Source organism: Oryza sativa, chromosome 4, assembly GCF_034140825.1.
Source record: "Oryza sativa Japonica Group chromosome 4, ASM3414082v1".
NCBI lineage: Eukaryota > Viridiplantae > Streptophyta > Magnoliopsida > Poales > Poaceae > Oryza > Oryza sativa.
This window is the reverse complement of record NC_089038.1, coordinates 6,096,256-6,118,135: the sequence shown is the minus strand read 5'-3', so window position 1 is coordinate 6,118,135 and position 21,880 is coordinate 6,096,256. Positions and strand designations below refer to the sequence as shown.

At 42.5% G+C, this 21,880-nt stretch overlaps 1 long non-coding RNA gene across 1 annotated transcript; it reads right to left on the bottom strand.

The window, feature by feature from the left end:
- Nucleotides 1-12,760: 12,760 nt before the first annotated feature.
- LOC107280681 (uncharacterized) lies at nucleotides 12,761-13,677 on the bottom strand. The gene is made up of 2 exons (XR_001545227.3): nucleotides 13,617-13,677; nucleotides 12,761-13,467 (listed from the first exon to the last, which is right to left on the bottom strand). It is a non-coding gene; the product is annotated as an uncharacterized lncRNA (long non-coding RNA).
- Between the last annotated feature and the right edge of the window lie 8,203 nt (nucleotides 13,678-21,880).

The following is a 21,880-nucleotide window of genomic DNA, read 5'->3' as shown; positions in this document are numbered from 1 at the left end:
AAATATTACCAATCATAGAGGCGATGTTGTCAACAACTATTCTTTTCTCCACATACTCATTCCGTGAGGTTAATTCATTATAAACCATATCTTAGTCATTTCCCAAACATAAGATGTATGGTTGTTCCGCATCCCATAATTAGATAGATATGTGCACTTTAATTCTGGGTTTTCATCTTCATGATGAACCTCTTCATGAGGCAATTCACCTTCATGGTGATTACTCCGTAGATTTTAGAACATTGACTTACATGTCACTCTGCATTTGTGGATATACTATTCAAAACCCGGGGTATACCACTGTTAGCAGAAAGTTTACTACAAGTAAACATAACTTCTGATTACTCCTTTAATTCATAATTATCTAGCAAGCTCCCGCTTCTGGCTTACAGGAGAATAAACTAAATCTTCTAGTTCAGATTGGCTTGTGCATTATTCTTACTTATAATGATCCTTTTCTTCTTGAAAATATAAGGCATCTTTAACACATGGGCTTTTCTCCCCCTGATGCCGATATTCAATCTTTATCTAATAGCATATTACAAAAATCCCCTATCATAGGCAATGGATTAATGGAATTCGGTCCATTTGTATCCCCAACTTCATGTGGAGGCCCATATATATATGCTATGGTGGTGATATATGAGGGAAATGTTCATTCATTGAACATGCACTTATACAAAATAAAGGGGGTAAAGATATTATATGCAGTGAGCTAACATAAAAATTGATGCAATAGCATGAAAAATTGCACATCCCTAATACTGTAGGTTATCCCAATTCATAGAGGGTTATTATTCTGTGACAATGGTGCCCAAACAAATATCCACTACTCGACAAAATTACTCTATTTTCTAGCTTTTTTTTTATTTGCCCAAGACTTGATCCAATTACTCATACTATATTCAATTCTTGAATTAAGTTGGATCAATAAACTTCATGTTTATATTTATGCAACATAGATATGATCATAAGATGATGAGTTAGTATTATATAACTTAATGATGTCTTCAAGAACATAACTATAACACTAAAACATTAATCTATGAACATAGTTTAACCATCATGGAACTTTTCAAATCACCCAAACATTATTCTACGAGAATATTTATTCTTCTTGAATATGCCAATAAATTAATTGGGTGACATGTCTAACTTTTATTTATTACGCCAAAGTAAATGTGGTGTCATTTGATCATTCAGAATCATTCGAATCCAAAAGGTCATTAATTATTTAGGATATTGTTTACTACAAATAAACCAATAGCTTTCAAATAGCTATATGCAATTTCATACTTCCTTGATGAAGATGCAATTTTCAATGGCCAATAAATAACACAATTCGTTGTGTGACAATAATTCATAATGATCCCAAATAAGATTCGCTAATAGTTTGGGCTATTTTTGCTTCTAGCATTTTGACCTATAACACACCAATTTGCCTGCCACGTATCCACAATTTCTTATGCTTCTTTATTGCAAATATTTTAAAATTAATTTGCAAAATACACATATTCCTCCCCCTTTTCACGCCAATCATAAGAAAACTTACAAAACAGTTGTCGTGAAACCCACATATTTGTTGTAACTTCATGATACAACTTTTCTAAAAGAAATAATGTGGTTACATATGGATATATTTAAGCTTCAATGCTTAAATATAAATATTCTAATTGTTCATGTGCATAAGTAAACAACTTTACATGTATGCCAATGTGGCGTCAATGCACTTAGAACTATCAACCTACATGGTTGATTGAGGCTTAGTGGATAATAAGAATACATTCACCAAAAATACTTCAAATAACAGGCAAGACAAATATTTACATTCAATGTTAGACATACAATTCACAATTTTATTCCACAAAAGATTAAAGAATTACTACAGGTAAAAGAAAGGCAATATAGGTAAGGTGAGATGACCTATATAAAAAAAATATTCTGTAATCTAATGCTGAAGCTTCTATGCCTAAAGCAAAAGATAAAGATACTCTACATGAGCTTAACCATGTTCTTCAAATTGAACTTAATCTAAACTATAATGTAACTCGTGTATTGTAAAATACTATCTCAAAAGAACGAATGCAAGATTACTGTCATTACTATTCGTCTCCCCTTGAGTTGAACATCAAATTCAAATACACCAAATTCCTTTCCTTCCACAAATTTTGAGTTCTTCATGAACATATTAATAGTACAAGTCATATATGTGCGTGCAAATGCACATGTTGACAGTAATACAACTTCTTGTGTATCAATTCTAACAACTAAACATGTTGCATCTAGGCCAAAATTGCTTCAAATACAAATGACCAATTTACTCAAAATAATTTGCATACATCCATAAAAACAATACTTCATTTGTAAATTCATTTATACATAGAAGATGGACATAACATTATCAATCAAATTAACTATAGACACTGCATAGGTACATAGTATTTTGATAGATAATTTTGGTGCAGGGCATATTGGCATATAGACTTCTTGTCTATATATTCGCAAATTCGATGACATTGTATCTACTTGGACACAATTAATATAAATTAGTTGTAGCTTATCTTCTCTGATAGTCATGCACTAATAAATATCTCTAAGTCAATAATATACTCTCTTCATGATGAGTGTATACATTTATTCTATACGGAGAATATATAATTGTGCGTTCTGCAAATGTGGCGTCAATTAGACAAAGAGAAGATATATGAATAATTTTATTACTCATTTGCCCAATAAATGTATTTGCTACATGCAACTACTTACATGATGTCCTTTTATGCAACTTTCTACCGGTTTACTTCTTGTAAATAAAGTGCACAAAACGAGTACAAAATAGTAAAGAATGGTTTTCTATACACACCTTTTATTACAATCCTAGCAATTAACATGATTTTCTAATATTCAAAGGTATGTGTAATTTACAGAACTACTAACCCACAGAACAATCAATTATCCCAAACAAACAATTGCCAGGAAATAAACCATAAAATATTATGCTTCCAAAAGGGGTGCTAAAACAAAGGTTTCACAAGTTCATGGAAGCTCTTTTGCCTAAAAACAATGTTTCTAGGATTAATTATGGTTATTCAAGAAACTAACTAAATAGTTAAAGCAAATACATAGAAATACGGGACTAAGGAATAAATCCTTAATTCTTCTCTATTTGGCGTAAACCCAATTCATGAAGGTTCAAAGTATAAATGGCGAATGTATATTTCCCTTAGTTTCTAATGTCTCATAGGACTTTTCCGCATAATTTCCGAGTTCCGCATAATGCCTTGGAAACCAAGGACTTTTGAAATAAAATACCATTTTCGGACCAAAATCACGGTTCGTGCCCGACTCCTTTTAATAGGCCAATTTCTACTTGGCCCACCTCCTTATACTGGCTAGCTTTAAAACCTGGCCAGCCCATCTCATATGTCGCCTAATGGGCTATTACGACCTTCCCCCACAAGAAGTGGGTGAGGTATGATCCAATTGCCATTCTTCAATGGAGACAATGGATGGAACCAATGGCAAACGTGCTAGTGAGCCCTCGGTAGAGATGGACGTCTATGGAAAGTTGCCATGGTCAGAGGCGAAGCGGCGATGCAACATCTAGTAGCACCGACACTGGCATTCGTTGGCATCAGGCCGTGTCCGGCGTCCGACAATCATAGCTCCATGTTACGTGTCGATGAAACTCAGCTCGGCATATAGGCCGGCATGGCGGACGGCTATCGACGGCGGGTGCTCACGGCGGCTTCGACCCTCGTCCCGGCCGCGTGCGGTAGCGTGGGAGGCAAGCCGTGCGTACTGGCGGCGAGGGGAGGCGGGCGTGCTCCTTGGCGTCACTACGGGCGGCGACCGTCAATTGCGTTGTGGATGGCCTCGAAAGGCCGTCGAGTCGGCATTTCAGATGGCGGATCGACGAGGGAAAGTCTCTGGATTGATTCGGCAACCGTTGACAAAGGGGAAGACGTCATGCGGTGGCGTCCGGGTGTCGCTACGTGCAGGCAGCGGCGGTGGCGCCTGCAGGTGCCGATGACTCGGATTTGTTACCATCTACTTCATACAGATAGCAATATGATGGATTATTAACATACAAGTCACAACCGACAGAGTATCCCAAGCGCGCTGATCCATAAGATCAGCGATGACGAGTGTGTTAATATATTCATAGATTAATGACTATGTTAGCCAGAAAGACGACAACTTCTAGGTGGTGTCGTGTGTTACTGAGTGTTAGGTGTCGTCGTTCGGGACAACACTCCGTCGTTCAATTCAACGGATTATGTATGTGCACCTTCCTGTGTGCATGGTAAGCGCATTCGGGCGCGTGGTGCCAAACTTCGTGGTCGGCGATATAACAAGGGAAGAGTCGGCGCAAATGCCGGATAAATACATCTATTCATGCGAGAAAATAAAACGACTAGAGGCATGATCTAGCATATTACTCTCGCTACTGCAAAGTATTAGAATAGATAAAACCGATACTGTCGAAACATGATTTCGGCAATAATAAAAGGGGGTAGCGCACGAGACCTAAAAGTGGATGGATGCGGAGACAAAGGATTTAGACAGGTTCAGGCCCTCTCAATGAGAGGTAATACCCTACTCCTGTTTGGGGATTTGAATCCGCCGGGTGTAGTATAGATCTGACGATCAGGTTGTCTCATCATGCCCCTAGAGGGGCTCCCTGCCCTCCTTATATAGGTTGGGGGGCAGGGTTACAAGATAGAAACCTTAACCAATACGGTATCGGTTTCCTAAATCTACTTTACAATCTTATCAAACCAGGACTTTAGGCTGTTCCATAATATACAGGGAAACGTAATACCCAAGTCATGATCTGTTACATATTTCATATATATAAGTTATCCCCTATAACTAGTCGGATAACCATGCCGTGTGGGTATGGGGTACCCATAATCTCCACAGTAGCCCCTGAGACCTTCACAGTCGGAAAGATAATCTTCTCTCGAACTAGATTACTCCAAAGCCGAGTGCTTCAATCATCTTCGCCATGATCTCCCGAGTACTTTTTCCAAGTCAGAAGACTGTGGAGGGCTGAAAAAATAAAGTCAGATGCATCGACTAGATGCACCTAATAGGTGTAACCCCCGACTATGTGGTTAATTGAACAAACCAAACATATAGTCAAGGAATAAGTCATCCAATTAACCGAGTGGTTTTTGATAATTATAGTCAACCAAGTGACTTGATACCAATATATAGCATATGCGGTGTGAATCCCCGAATAATATGATCCAAGTGATATACCGACTGCTTGGCAAAATATGATGAGTGATATAGCAAAATAGCTATAAAGAAGCTTGTATATTGTGAATAAAGAAATTTCCAAAGTATTGGGCATACGCCATGCGCACACTGCTTTAACAGATGTGCTTAAGTCCCTAGAAGACACATGGTTTCACCACACCTGGAAATATATGGCATATGTGGTGTAAAATCCGAGTAAATAAACTCATAAAGGATTTACCAACCGCCTAGAAAATGACCACAATATATAATCAGCCTAAGCCATAATATTGGTCAATAAAAATGCACACTTACGTGGCGAAAAGCAATGATATTGTATCCAATCAATTGCTTAAAAACCCAAACAGCACCTTGACTTATATATAAAAAAGTCAGCGGGACAGCTATATAAAGCTTTACTGTTTGACACCTTTTAAGATGCATTGTACCAACTCCTAAAAAGTTAAGTAACTGCGGTATAAAAGGATTTTAAGGTATTGGGCACTTGATCACGCGCACTTTGGCCTAAGCAAAAAGTGCCTAAGTCCCTAAAAGAACGTGACAGGCCACACCTGAAAATATGGGCTGCAGACATATTAGGCCTAGGCCAAAACATATGCCTTCGACACCCTTTAAAGGATGACGCATATAACATGCTCCCGAGTAATAAATCTTCCGGGTAATATAGACCAAGCGTAGCTCATATGAATAGCTTCTGATCTGAGTGGTTATCCCTTATGGGATACTCCAAAATAGATGTAACAATTGAATCCCGACTGGCGCAAGTATTCGGTTGATAACCTTTACGGGGAATAATAATTGGTCCAGTCTTTGAGCATAGAAGATAGACTCATGACTATGAATCCATGTGGAATGTATCCGGAACAAGTCCAAATTGGAGATATAATCCTCACGCTTGAGTTGATGAGCCCCTGAGCATATAGCTTGTCCTTCTGTCATAGTCAAAATTGTCTATTGGCAATAGCATGGAGGCGAAGAAACAGTCGGTGATGACAAAAGCAAACCGACGATGAAGACGTAGACGCACATCAACAGTGATGGCGAAATCCACCAATCATGAAGATGAAGAAAATAGTTGACGACGACAAACGCAACCGACATGATGAAGATGACGATGTCGGTGATCCAGCCAATAGCAGTGTAGCAACCAATGATAATGACAAAGACGCTCATCAGCATTTGCATAGTAGGTCAACCGTCAAGGTGAAATAATAAGTCGGCGAAAACATAATCATCCATTAGCAACAGCAGAGATGTCAGGGTCGATGAAGCAGAGGTGCTGGTGATGATGTCAGTGACAATAATCCATCAAATTAATGTTATAGCTGTTGTAGATGCTTCACTTGGAGGAGAGTTGATGTTGTTGCCCAACTCATCTAAACCGAAATATTTGAAGTTGTTGAAGTAGAATGTCTGCTCCGAAGCAAAGATGAAGATAATGACTCCTGGAGTTGACTCGTGGGTTGATGAATTGATTTTGTCAGCTTGACATAAAATTTGTCAAATTTTGAGCCTTGTATTTGTGTAGCCCCCGACTCTTTGATTAGTTGGGAAACAACTGAACATAGAGTCGAGAACTGTAGCCTCTTGTCGTCGAATAGTTATTGCTTGATTGAAGATATGTGTTGAAGATGTCCAAGTAGAAATCCTGAATATTGGAGAGCCTCTTGTTGTAGTAAAATAACATGGCATCGCATGCCGAGATGTCGAGATTCACAACAACGTCATGGTTGGTGATGTAGCAAAACTTGTGAAGTAGCAGCAATAGAGTTTGCTGGTACCGAAGATAATAAAGATGAAGTCGCTCCACCATGATGACAAAGTTGTGTTGCCGTGATGAAGTGAACACGAGTCGGCGGCAACAGAAGCAAACCGGTAGTGAAGACGCGCAGTTGTGAAGATAAAAGCACCAGTCGGCGGCGGCATAACACGAGTCGGCGGCGGAAGACGATGATGTCCATCAGTAGTGGTAGCTGTATAAACCAGATGTAGAGGCGAGGGCACTAGTTAGCAGCAGACGAGACGACCGGCGATGAAGATGGTAAGGCCAATCAACACTGGCAGAATCATGCAGCCATGGAAGTGAAGAAACCAGTCGGCAGCCATGGCAAACGTAGGCAGCTTGTGTTGAAGATACTGATGCCTATTAGTAGTGACAGCGATGTAGCCAGCCGTGAAGAAGATAGCATCAGTTGGCGTTATAACAGGCCAGCCGTGCAGGCGGTGACACCAGTCAGCGGCAGATGCGGCGGCCGGTCGGTGAAGACGTAGACGCCCAACAACGGCAGCATAGTAGGCCAGCCGTGCAGGCGGAAACACCAGTCGGCGGCGGTCAAAGCGGCCGGTCGGTGAAGACATAGACGCCCAACAACGGCAGCATAATATGCCAGCCGTGCAGGCGGAAACACCAGTCGGCGGCGGCGAAGGCAAGCCAGTCGGTGAAGACGTAGACGCCCAACAACAGCGGCATAATAGGCCAGCCGTGCAGGCGGAAACACCAGTCGGCGGCGGCGAAGGCAAGCCGGTCGGTGAAGACGTGGACGCCCAACAACAGCGGCATAAAGGCCAGCCGTGCAGGCGGAAACACCAGTCGGCGGCGGCGAAGGCAAGCCGGTCGGTGAAGACGTAGACGCCCAACAACGGCGGCATAATAGGCCAGCCGTGCAGGCGGCGAAGGCAAGCCGGTCGGTGAAGACGTAGACGCCCAACAACGGCGGCATAAAGGCCAGCCGTGCAGGCGGAAACACCAGTCGGCGGCGGCGAAGGCAAGCCGGTCGGTGAAGACGTAGACGCCCAACAACGGCGGCATAAAGGCCAGCCGTGCAGGCGGAAACACCAGTCGGCGGCGGCGAAGGCAAGCCGGTCGGTGAAGACGTAGACGCCCAACAACGGCGGCATAATAAGCCAGCCGTGCAGGCGGAAACACCAGTCGGCGGCGGACGAGGCGGCCGGTCGGTGAAGACGTAGACGCCCAACAACGGCGGCATAATAGGCCAGCCGTGCAGGCGAAAACACCAGTCGGCGGCGGCGAAGGCAAGCCGGTCGGTGAAGACGTAGACGTCCAACAACGGCGGCATAAAGGCCAGCCGTGCAGGCGGAAACACCAGTCGGCGGCGGCGAAGGCAAGCCGGTCGGTGAAGACGTAGACGCCCAACAACGGCGGCATAATAGGCCAGCCGTGCAGGCGGAAACACCAGTCGGCGGCGGCGAAGGCAAGCCCGTCGGTGAAGACGTAGACGCCCAACAACGGCGGCATAATAGGCCAGCCGTGCAGGCGGAAACACCAGTCGGCGGCGACGAAGGCAAGCCGGTGGTGATGTTCTGACTGATCCATTCCTGGAGCGTAAGAGATAAGCTTAAAGCCATGAATCCCTTTTATGCATATCTGGATCTAGATCCTGCAGAACAAACATATAGGATGAGTAGTATCTGATATAAATATAATACTCGAGAAAAAATCAAGTATTTTAAAATATTTATAAATATGTATTTCTCCTCTTGTCAATTTTGATTTCCCCGAGCAGATGACTCTGTACGTTTAAACACTCTGTCCGACTAGTCATAGCCCCCAAGCATCGGGAGTCGGCCTAGGCATTTCCCAAACATGCATATGAGTGACATGAGTTCATCATTAATGGAACAAAGTTTCACGGATTAGAATTTACTACTCGGGTACTTTTGCAATTATTAAGAGCAGAAAATAAATTTATCTCATCTCTATGCTTTTGATTTATTCCGAATAATACTTAGCACCTTGCGTTACTCGGTCCATCCAACGAGCCCCCGAGTGCTAGGAATCGGCCCAAAGGCAACCATCCATTGGCAAACCAAACGGAAAGCATAGGAAGATAGAACTCCATAACTCGATAGGTACTTTTGTACTCAAATTATGTCGCAAGCAATCAAGATAAATATTATAAAAAATATGATATAACATCTGTAGCCCCCGACTCACTACTCAATGGAAGACCAATTGGTGTAGTGAGGCAGAGGAAAAGGAAAAATATCATATAAAGAATAAAATAAATGATGACTTAGCTTTGTAATATTCCCCTTGGTGATGGCAGAAGTGGCCAATGTGGGAACAAAGTCGTCCATCAATAACAATGAAGACACCAGTCAGCGGCGACGAAGGCGGTCGACGGTGAAAGCGAAGATGCCCACTAATGGCGGCATAATAGGTCAGCCGTGTAGGCGGAGGCACCACTCGGCGGCGACGGAGGCAGGCCAGCGGTGAAGTCGTAGACGCCCAACAGCGGCGGCATAATAGGCCAGCCGTGTAGGCGGAGGCACCACTCGGCGGCGACGGAGGCAAGCCGGCGGTGAAGTCGTAGACGCCCAACAGCGGCGGCATAATAGGCCAGCCGTGTAGGCGGAGGCACCAATCGGCGGCGATGGAGGCAGGCCGGCGGTGAAGATGACGATGCCCATCAACGGTGGTGTGACCAACCGACCGTATAGGCGGGGACACCAGTCGGCGGCGACGGAGGCAGGCCGGTGGTGAAGTCGTAGACGCCCAACAGCGGCGGCATAATAGACCAGCCGTGTAGGCGGAGGCACCACTCGGCGGCGACGGAGGCAGGCCGGCGGTGAAGTCGTAGACGCCCAACAGCGGCGGCATAATAGGCCAGCCGTGTAGGCGGAGGCACCACTCGGCGGCGACGGAGGCAGGCCGGCGGTGAAGATGACGATGCCCATCAACGGCGGTGTGACCAACCGACCGTATAGGCGGGGACACCAGTCGGCGGCGATGGAGGCAGGCCGGTGGTGAAGTCGTAGACGCCCAACAGCGGCGGCATAATAGACCAGCCGTGTAGGCGGAGGCACCACTCGGCGGCGACGGAGGCAGGCCGGCGGTGAAGTCGTAGACGCCCAACAGCGGCGGCATAATAGACCAGCCGTGTAGGCGGAGGCACCACTCGGCGGCGACGGAGGCAGGCCGGCGGTGAAGTCGTAGACGCCCAACAGCGGCGGCATAATAGGCCAGCCGTGTAGGCGGAGGCACCAATCGGCGGCGACGGAGGCAGGCCGGCGGTGAAGATGACGATGCCCATCAACGGTGGTGTGACCAACCGACCGTATAGGCGGGGACACCAGTCGGCGGCGACATAATAGACCAGCCGTGTAGGCGGAGGCACCACTCGGCGGCGACGGAGGCAGGCCGGCGGTGAAGTCGTAGACGCCCAACAGCGGCGGCATAATAGGCCAGCCGTGTAGGCGGAGGCACCACTCGGCGGCGACGGAGGCAGGCCGGCGGTGAAGTCGTAGACGCCCAACAGCGGCGGCATAATAGGCCAGCCGTGTAGGCGGAGGCACCACTCGGCGGCGACGGAGGCAGGCCGGCGGTGAAGTCGTAGACGCCCAACAGCGGCGGCATAATAGGCCAGCCGTGTAGGCGGAGGCACCAATCGGCGGCGACGGAGGCAGGCCGGCGGTGAAGTCGTAGACGCCCAACAGCGGCGGCATAATAGGCCAGCCGTGTAGGCGGAGGCACCACTCGGCAGCGACGGAGGCAGGCCGGCGGTGAAGTCGTAGACGCCCAACAGCGGCGGCATAATAGGCCAGCCGTGTAGGCGGAGGCACCAATCGGCAAAAGTAGTGCCGCGGCGTTACATGCAAACAGCAGAAAATACCAAGAGAGATTAATCTGACATTTAGAGATCAATCTAATAAACAACAATAAGTTGAAAAGGAAAAAACCCGGCGAAGTCGGAGATTAAAAGGAAAAAACTCGCCGAGATTGATCTCTTCGACTGACTCCGAGACGGAGCGGAGGAGGCGGAGGTCGCAGTCGCGGGCGGCGTTGGTGTCCATCAGCACGACGCAGGACGGCAGGAAGGCATCGGCGTGGCTGCAGCCGTCTCTTATGCATCCGATTAGATCGGTTTTGGCATGCTTCGTGTTTGTAGATCCATCTTGCAACACCATGGCATCCTCGTTGGGTAGATTGGACCAGTAGGCGTGGTGGTGGACGAGGACGACCATCAAATCCGTCGAACTGTCGTTGCCCCGTCGTTGCCGTCGTGCTGATGCAAACAAGATCAGGCAGAGAATAGCAGCGACGATTCGTCTTGTTGAAGTCGTCGGCGGCGAGGAATCAAGGAGCTCCCAAAGCGAAGACGAAGCCGGCGACTCATAAAGTTGATTCCATCGCACTCGTTGTCAGGAAACTCGGCGTTTACCCCTACCTGGCGCGCCAACTGTCGAAACATGATTTCGGCAATAATAAAAGGGGGTAGCGCACGAGACCTAAAAGTGGATGGATGCGGAGACAAAGGATTTAGACAGGTTCAGGCCCTCTCAATGAGAGGTAATACCCTACTCCTGTTTGGGGATTTGAATCCGCCGGGTGTAGTATAGATCTGACGATCAGGTTGTCTCATCATGCCCCTAGAGGGGCTCCCTGCCCTCCTTATATAGGTTGGGGGGCAGGGTTACAAGATAGAAACCTTAACCAATACGGTATCGGTTTCCTAAATCTACTTTACAATCTTATCAAACCAGGACTTTAGGCCGTTCCATAATATACAGGGAAACGTAATACCCAAGTCATGATCTGTTACATATTTCATATATATAAGTTATCCCCTATAACTAGTCGGATAACCATGCCGTGTGGGTATGGGGTACCCATAATCTCCACAGATACTCATCTCGTTTATCTCGTTTATCCGATGTAAAGGTATAGCTGGTCCGGATATGCAGCTGCCGCTCCGTTTTACACAAGGGAACTCCCGGGGGAGTCGATGTGGACCATAGCCGAGGCGCTCGGCTCCGGTGCAATGCGCGTGGCTAGAGTCCAGAAACAATCTTCAACAGCCCACGGCATGCAGCTCCGGCCGTACATGCAAGACAATTAATCACGAAAATAAATCTGGTTAGTGTCAGTACTATAAGGATATATGCATATATCAGTTGTATGCATGCAACATGCATGCGTGTAGATGCATGTTAATCTAATCCTCCTTGCATGCATCAGATTGGTATACGAAAACCAATCTGCACAGTGCACCACATCGGTACTGCCTCCTGCATGCACAGTGACCCGCACGGCGACAGCGCACCGGCGTGCCGCGTGCCTCCATGTGCTTGTAATCCATCCAGCCAGCCGAGGCAGATGGTTCAAGTCGCGTCGTTCCTGACGTCCATTTGTCCAGGTGGCTTGCACGGATGGTGAGCAACCACACCGTACCATCCCGGCGATTTGCATCACGAGGCTCGCCATCATCCGGACATGAAAACAGAAAATACTAGCGCATTAATCTGTAAATTAGAAATCAATCTAACAACAAGAACAGATTGGAACGACAAACCGGACAGACGGTCGTGTTGGCCGGCGACGAGCAGTACACAGATAACAGATCAATCTCCGGATTAGCGTACGAGCAATCTCATGCTGATAACGTGTTAAATAACTAGTGGCCTATTCGCTGATCCGGAGTAGAAGACAACGATTTCATTCACACAATCATATAGTAGATGAACACGGATATAGAGAGAGGCATCACAGCTTTATTGCTTTCTCATATGTGGATACATCAACCAACCTCTCAAACCCTCTATCTCAGTATATATACCCATAATAGGAAGAGTCCTATTAGGATACGTTTCCATATATTTGGTATGAGCTCATATTTATCTCTGGTAGGAGATAATAGTTTCATAACATATACATGAACATGGACGATATTTTACAAGGTGGCAAGCCACACAGTAGAGATTTACTCGTGTTGATGAACTGCAGTACATCTTATTGATTTCTACTGTAGAAGGAAGCAACGACATAATTATAACATTTGGAGCTTTGACATACTAATTTTATATTACTGTTACACGTACTATACATACGTGCTCGATCCAAGTCTCGTCTACATTGCAAGAAAATACAAATAATAGTCCTCTCATACATATGTTCATGCATCACCTGTGTAGTAAATTTGATCAATTTCCTCCAACATCTTGCTCTGTTCGTTGATTGCTCTGAGAAACTCCTTGGCAGTTAGGGTAGGTTCCAAGTGGGCACTGGTGATCATTGCTAGGAGGTCCAGTTCTTCCATCTGTTCCAGACATCAAATTACGCATCACCTTCAGTCCCAAATCCGTTTTGTGATATCCATCCTTCGCCATGTTTCTCGGCATGCCGGTGCAGAGGTTGATGAAAACCAGCAGGACGAAAAGGAAGGCACCCAGCTTCATGGTAACCTTGTTAAATACATGAAATATAAGATAAATAGAACACCCGAATTGATATTGATCTGATCACAGATTGATCGATGAAGAAGCATAAAATTAGAATTCTAAAAAAAAAACATAAAACTAGTTAATTCATAAACGAAGTGCAGCACACTTACTGAATTCTGTGCAGATCTGATGAGGTGAGTGACTTTTAGTGAATCTTCTTTTGCTTCAGGAAATGTGATGTGATAAGCTACGTACTTATAGGGGCTGAAAGTAGATGTGTTTTGCCTTTTAAATTTGTTAAAATATGGTTTTACTGTTGAAAATGGATACTCCACTAATTAAAGATTGTGTGGGAAATCTGGGGTGGTATGGAAAATACTTTCATGACTTGATCAATGCTTTGTGAGTGAAAACATTTGTTGCCCTCATCAGACCGCAGGCTGAAAGATGTACATAAAATCCAGATAACCTTTTTGGAGTTGTCAACAGCAGTGAATAAACAACTTGTATTATATTTAACTAGCATTACAATGGCTGTTATTTTCAACTGTCGTATCAGGATGATATATGGAGGTGGTTTTCCCCAATATATATCATCATTATTGGACCTGTAAACTTCAATAAAAAAACTGCGCTAAAATATAGAGATGGAAGAAAATGTACAAGGACCACCGTGATATCTCTCTGAAAGCAAAATATACATCTCGTTAATTAGACATATCATGTACCACGACTTGTTTAAACTCCAAGATTATGTATTTGCTATAGGTTTATAGGAATGTGATATTTGGTCAGCATATCTTGATATTTACAAAGTCATCCTATACATCGATCCCTTCCAACTAAAATAATTACATCTAATTTAAATACATGTACCTATGCTGAGTCAGGAATCGAACTCTATGATTTTGTACAGCTAGCGTTGCTGTTGATGGGCATATCAATCCTTAGGATTACATACATCCTTGCGGTTGACGGGCACATTGATTCCTTACAACTAAAGTAATTAGGGTGAATAGCTAAAGTGGTCCTCCAAGTTTTATCCGAGGCTCAGTTTAGTCCTTGATGTTTGAATCTATCTATATTAGTCCTTCAAGTTTTTATTTTACTTCACGCTTATCCTTGAAGCCACTTAGAAGCCACATTGCTAAACATAACCAACAACTTCCTTGATAAATGACACTTATACCCCCTCATTCACATATATAAGAGAAAAAATTGCATGCAATGAATTTTTTATAGATAATGAATAGTAATTTATGTATAACGAAAATAAATTATGTACTTGCAAGTGTATCGATAGCCATTGCTTAAGTTTCATGTGCACATGCTGAAATAATAAGAAATACATCTGCAATGCTGTTTGTTCATCTTGATTTTCTCTTTTCTATTGTATAGTTGTATAGAAATTAAAGGCAAATAGGACATTTTCCAACAAAAATATTGACTAGGGATGGCCATATGGCATATATATTAAGTGGGCTCATGGATGATTGCCAAAACAAATACTTAGGGGATCTATGTGGATAAAATAAAACCTGGCGGACCAAATTGATCATTCGGTGAAGTTTGAGGAACTAAATTTGCTATTCACCCAAACAATTACATGTAAATACAAGTGCATATGATGAGTCAAGTACTCGAACTCTCATGAACATATACCACCGTAAGAAACCTAACATGATGTATTTTCTGATTTTCGATGGTACATTAAATCCATTTCTCTATTTATTTGATTACTGATACAAGGGTTTTAGCAACTCTATGGGCTGGTTGTATATTTGTGGGTTAGCTGGTTGTACATTCTCTCTTTTTTAGAAACACTTTTTCTATCTTTGCAATATCAGTATCGACAAATGTAGAGTAACGTGGTCGGAAAATAAATAAAATAAATTGTGCTCTTAGTCTACGACAACAGTTCCACGTGCATAATGTGTTCCATTGCATCATCAATATTTTTAATATACGTACAGAAGCTATAAATATTTATAAAAGTAAGAACTTCTCAAATACAGTAGGTCATTTCTCTTTGCAATATCAACAATTATTGGGAAATCACATTGGTTGCACACAATGAATACTTTATTTGCCATTTTTGGCACTAAAGTTTGGATTTTGCTCGCTCTACCAATATGTGTCACCTAGTTGCAATGGAATTAACAATTCACATTTAACATTTCAAATTAGCCACTTTACCATTTAACCTAAGCATCACGTATGATATCCTAATAATTCGGACGCCATATTCTTTCAAGTTGACTTCCGATCCATCAGCGAAAACGCTTTCTCAAGGCATCAAGACACACCTACGCATGAATCAAACAAGAAACGATATGCGTACACAAGTTCTTTCTCAACTTAACTCAACATTATCACACAACAGTATTACATACATATATATATAAGTCATAAACATGAGATAATCACGAGTGTCCAAATAATTAACCCGATACATACTCCAAACAGTACCAGCCAGTCAGACTATTGAGCTGGCCGGTCTGATCGCACTTATCACATCGGTCTGACTGGCTCCACACAGATAGCAAAAAAACACTTCGACAATAATCTCCAAATACGAAAACCAATTATCTATCATGTCAATTGTTCATTGCAAATTAATAATCAAAACACAGTTTAATTTCCCAATCTCCCTCTTAATAAACACATTGGCAAACCCATCAAAATGTTGTTTTGGTGTTTGAAAAATATAAAACAAAGTAATTAAAAAAATCACAAAATCTATTTTGTGAGAGTTGAGTGTAGAGAAAAGTTAGGGTTTCGAGTATACTAGGATTTTGGGAGAGGAGTGTTGTTGTTCCACCTTGCAGACATGAATAGAAGTAGCAAATTTCAATCTACCTTCAAGAGTTCTTCACTTACTGTTTGCTCTGGTTCAGTGGTCAGATCAGCAGCAACTGCCTGGTCAGACTGGCGGCTCAATGGCGGTGAGACTGGTGATGGCCGGCGACAGGCTGCATCAGGTGACTGTAGGGTATTGGATCGAAGTTACAACATCGGTCAGACAGATCGTATCTAGGAGGTCAGACCGGCTAATCTATTTTGGTTAGATCGATCTCCATAAATCTCGAGGGTAACTTTTAGTTCCGCTAAAAGTTTATGTTTTTGGTGTTCTTACAATTCACCTTCTCTGGTAGGCTTAGTTCTTATTGTTCAATCCTACACACCATTCATCCTTAATGCTGACATATTTAGGTTTATCCCATGGCATGGCAAAAAGGATCTAATGGTTTTTAATTAATTACTGCCCACTGCAAAAAAATCACACAGAAAAAATTAATGACATTGCCAGCTTGATTAATAATGCAATTATCATGCATGGAATAATTAATCTACCCGACATCGGCATCAATACTCTCATTTCCTAGAACCTATAACCGGATGAGACATTTCCTAGGGTTAGGGTTTAGGGTACGAATCCGGATGGGACCGCACCCATTGGAATATTTATTTCCAGTTCGATAGAAGAGAGAAACCGCGTGAAAGTTTTAAAATACCATTAGCCCCACTTGTCAGGTCTCCATCTCCGCTCTCTCTCTCTCTCTTTCTTGGCCAGTGAGCACACAACGCATATGGAGTTGGCTCCACCAGAAAGCACCGAGGCAACGTAGATTCACTATGCGAGTGGTGAGACCGGGTCTGGTGCTGCACGAGCACCAAGGCATTTTGCCGCAGCTATTCTCAGGAGGCAAACACACCAACGACAATGACACTCGATAGCACAGTGTGCTTGACGGCTGGATCCCTAGATACATATAATCATCGTGACGAGCTTGATCAAGGCTGGCGCAGACTTAGGCGGCAAGCTCCTTGGCTAGCCAGTAGTCACCGTGGATCCAGTCGGCGAGCTTGCATGAAGTGAGTACGGGTCTAAGTGGGGAGCTTCGAGTCTTGCGCCAGCCAGCTCTGTGGGCATCACCTCTCCTCTCTCCTCTACTCCGCATCGGCTATCTTGAGCCTTCTTCTCCAGCTCGTAGATTAAGGTGGTTCTGTCGGGAAGCATCGAGGCATCCAGGAGAAGGAGATAGAGACCTGACTTTGTATATTCTTTCAAGTGGTATTTCATAACTTTCAAGTGCTTTCTCTCTTCTATTGAACCAGGAATGGATATTTTATTGGGTGTGGTGTACAGCAGCAAATTTTTACATTTTGAGAGTGTTTTTCCTAAAAGTCACTTCGTGTGTTGTCTTACAACTAAAACCGTGAAATCAGAATGTTCTTTATAAACCAGCCACATTTGTATCGATGTTAACCAAAAAGCGATAGAAGATACACCAATGTGGGCGAAAATTATTTGGCTTTTTCGTAGGGGTTAATTCTTATTTAATTACACTCTTGTCTCTTAGAAAGAGCTCTAATCAATCGGATAAGACAGATGGAGGTACCTTGACTCTTCCAAGATAAACAGATGGTTGCATATAAATTATAATGCAATGCAAATAAAGAACAGATTTTGGAAATTCTATAAAATTCGACTAAGAGGTTGTTCATCGATGTATGCACAATTTCTTGAGCTGGTTTAATTATGTCTTGAGTGCACACTAGTGGAGAAACCATCTTTGCTGGGTTGGGAAAAACCGCATTAGCCCCGGTTCGAATAGGAACTGGGACTAAAAATTATCTTTAGTCCCGATTCAAAAGCTCTGGGGTACTTTTTGATCTTTAGTCCCGGTTGGTGTTACCAACCGAGACTAAATATCATATTTAATCCCGGTTCAATTACTAGCAGACTAGGTATTACCAAATGGGAGCAAATATTGCTTTCCCAGGACTTAGCATCTCTCGCTATCTCTCTCTACCTTTATCGATCCCCTCTCCTTATCCCCTCTCGGCCTCTCATCTTCCTCCGCTCCTCCTCCTCTCTCTACTTCTCATCCTCCCCTTCCCCTCTCCCTCCTTGTCCCCCTTCCCTACCCCCCGGAGGGCCACAGGCGGCGGCGCCAGGCTCGGCCATCGCGCGCGAAGGGCGGCGGCCGACGTGGAGGGCCGCAGGCGGCGGCGGCAGGCGTGGCCATTGCACGCGGTGTTCCGCGCGGAGGGCGGCCGTGGTGGTTGCGTGGGTGAATATTTTTCTTTTTTTTCTCTTTTTTCCGTGTTAATTTGTGGATGATTGTTTGTTGATGATAATTTGTTCATTTGATCTATGATTATGTTGTTGTGGATGATTTGTGATGATTTCAGGATGATTATGTTGTGGTGAATGATTTGGGATTATGTTGTTGTGGATGATTTGGGATATCGGGAAATAATATTTTGATATTGGAATGATTTGGGGATGGCATGAGATATGCAAAATAGCAAAAAAGCAAAAAAAAAACTTTAGTCCCGTAGCAGAAATCAGGACTAAAGATGGAAAAAACAGCCACATGGCTTTACCATCTTTAGTCCCGGTTATTTCAACCGGGACTAAAGATGGGCATCTTTAGTCCCGGATTCGTTGTCCCGGTTGCATTTACGAACCGGCATTAAAAACCCTTTCTCTAGCAGTGGCATGTCTCCTTGTACTTATTTCAGAGGAGCCATCGGAAGTTTTGGAAAGCCAGAGACAAGCTGAGACTGTAGAATATATACATTCTTTCAAAAATAATTAATAATAACTGAGTTAGAAAATATCGCAAAAAGTAGGAAAGATTTATATATATATAAACCAAGAGCACATTGTTAGTTTTCTCATTTTGTTTTTCATTGCCAAGAAAACATTGGGCTGGAGCATAAATGCTTTATGCTAATGTCTGAATCAATGGCAAAAACCAATTTAAGTGAAACTAACATAGCCCAATTGCAAAAATTCACCCACTTTCAGTTGTTTGTTATCTTTAGTTGGTGGACGATCAATGTTTTCAGGTCAAAGAAGTTATTTAATAATGGAAATCCACAGTACCGTTTTTATCTCCTATAAATATAGCATGTCATCTGACTACATTTTTCTGCAAACAAAGCCAGGGAAGGTGAAAGAATATTTTATAGCAGTATCTTTTACCATGTTTACATTGAGAGTCATTAATCTCAAAATATTAACCTTTCTTTTGCAGGGCCTGCAGGAATTAATGAAGATGAAGGCCGCTCTTTTGATGATACTAGTGGTGGCCGTTTCTTTCAATTTGTGCACTTGCAATATTCCAGGGAACATGGAAGAAGAACATGGTATGTACAAGGATGTGCATGCTGGGAAGGACATGCGCAAGCTGATCGATATTGATGGAAGGACTGCCCCTACAGGCCATGACTATGACCATGTCTGTCCACGTGGTATCTATCCTTGCTGAATAATAATGTCCTAGTTCTCAATAGGACCAGAAGCTATTGGAGCCAACTAGTAATTAATAGCATCATCTGGAATAATTGTAGAACAAATATTTGGATGTAAGATTTGTGTATGTTTGAATCCCCACGGGGCTATTGGTGTGAGTGCAATATATCTAGTTTATATGGTTTGTAACGTGTAATTCTTAAAATAGTATATATATGCTATAAAAATACTTTAGTGTTCCATTGCATTATAGTTGCCTGCGTTTATTTCTAACAGAGATTATGAATTATGATAAATCTGGCATTTCACCTATGTAGGAAATAGAAATGGTATCTACGTGTTTTTTTAGAATATCCATGTATATAGATCACCGCATGCATACATTTAACATTTGTAATTTCAAATTCATACTGCCAACTAATATGATCAATTTTATATTTGGATCAAGTTGTTAGATTTGCAATATATGATCACATATTGTAAACATTATTGGCAATGACAAATGAATATTGCAGACATTGTTGCCAAATTTGATCTCCTAAAAAGTATAGGTCACAGGATAATTGTTCTTGTAGTTCCAAAAAAACGTATGGATTAATGCAGCTTACAAAATGCATCTCTAGAAAGTTCTGGCTGGAAATTGAGATAAAATCTACAAATTGCCACTAACCTATTATTCTTTAAAGTAAAATAGTTCACCCACTCAAGTTGTCATGGCGTTTAATTAGTGGAGAACCCATTTTCCACAACTAAAATGGCGGATCAAGCATTCTTAAAAGAAATAGTACTGCATCTGCATCCTATAAATAACACCAGTTTTTAGCTGTATTCCACCATTCGCAAATTTGTCCATCACCGCCAAGACCATCTTCAACATTCGGTAAGTACATGATAATGTCATATCACTTAATTGATCTCTTCTTATTTGCAAAAGTTATGCCATGCATTCAAATTAATGCTCCGTTATTGTTCAAATTGTAGGGATCGCAAGAGAAAATGAAAATAATTGCGTTCCTCTTTGTTGGTATGATTTTTGTCTGTTCATGCACTAATTGTGTGTTATGGAATATAGAATCAGGTAGACCACCGGAGGATTTGCACCAGAATAAAATGAGGAATTTATTGGCCAGCACTGATAGAAAGGTTGCTCCTGGCGATAGAATTGATCATCGGTGCCAACGTATCAATTATCCAAATTGCAAGTGAATGAGCTATTGGTAAAGCAAATGAGGTACCTTAAAGATACTGAATGTCAGTGTAGGAAATAAGATGTAATTAGCTAGGCTGGTTTGTATTTGTAATATAAAATTTTATGCATAACTATTCAATTTAGTATATATTGTTCAATCATATTGAGAATTATACACTTGTGATGTTTTGTTGGAAATAATATGTCTCATGGTGTTAGACATCGTAGTGCATGTGGCATTGGTAGGTAGTACTTTGAATCAGGTTGGTTAACTTTTTTGAATTTGGCAACAATTCTTCATCCCACAATGAAAATATTTTTGGCTGTATTTTTATTGTTTTATATTTAGATGGTAAGATTCTTATTATTAAATAATAAGAGAGATTACAAACCTGTTGTTTAAAGAAATATAAATAAAAAATATATAAAAACTAATTATATGTAATATCTTTGAATGCCACAGAATATAAAGCTGACCAACTCTTGCAAATGCAAAAACTTATGAACAAAAATCAACTACCTTCATTATTCTTCCAACAGAACAACAAACCGTTGTCACCGAACAAATTGATGACCCATATGCCATAGATGGCACCGCTGATTTGATTATTGACAACCGTTCAGGCGTGCAATCCTTGTATTTATCGATGACCTCGCTAGCTGGAGAGTCACCAACAAAGAGTTAAAAATCCTTACATCGTAATTATCATGGAAGATGAACACCATGAACCTAATTATCTAATCCTTCAAAGACTTCATTGAGAAAACCCTAAAAACATACAAAAGACAGATGAAACACTGGAGTAGCAGGAGATGTGGCAAGACACAAGGGATGGGTTTATGATGTTTCCCATTCATTTATTGATTTCCTAGAAGTCATGATTATAAAAAAATATTGTTCCTATAGGAGATTGCAAGTATTATTTAATTTCTTAATACCATGGATGAGGTCTATATTCATTTATTGATTTCCTAGA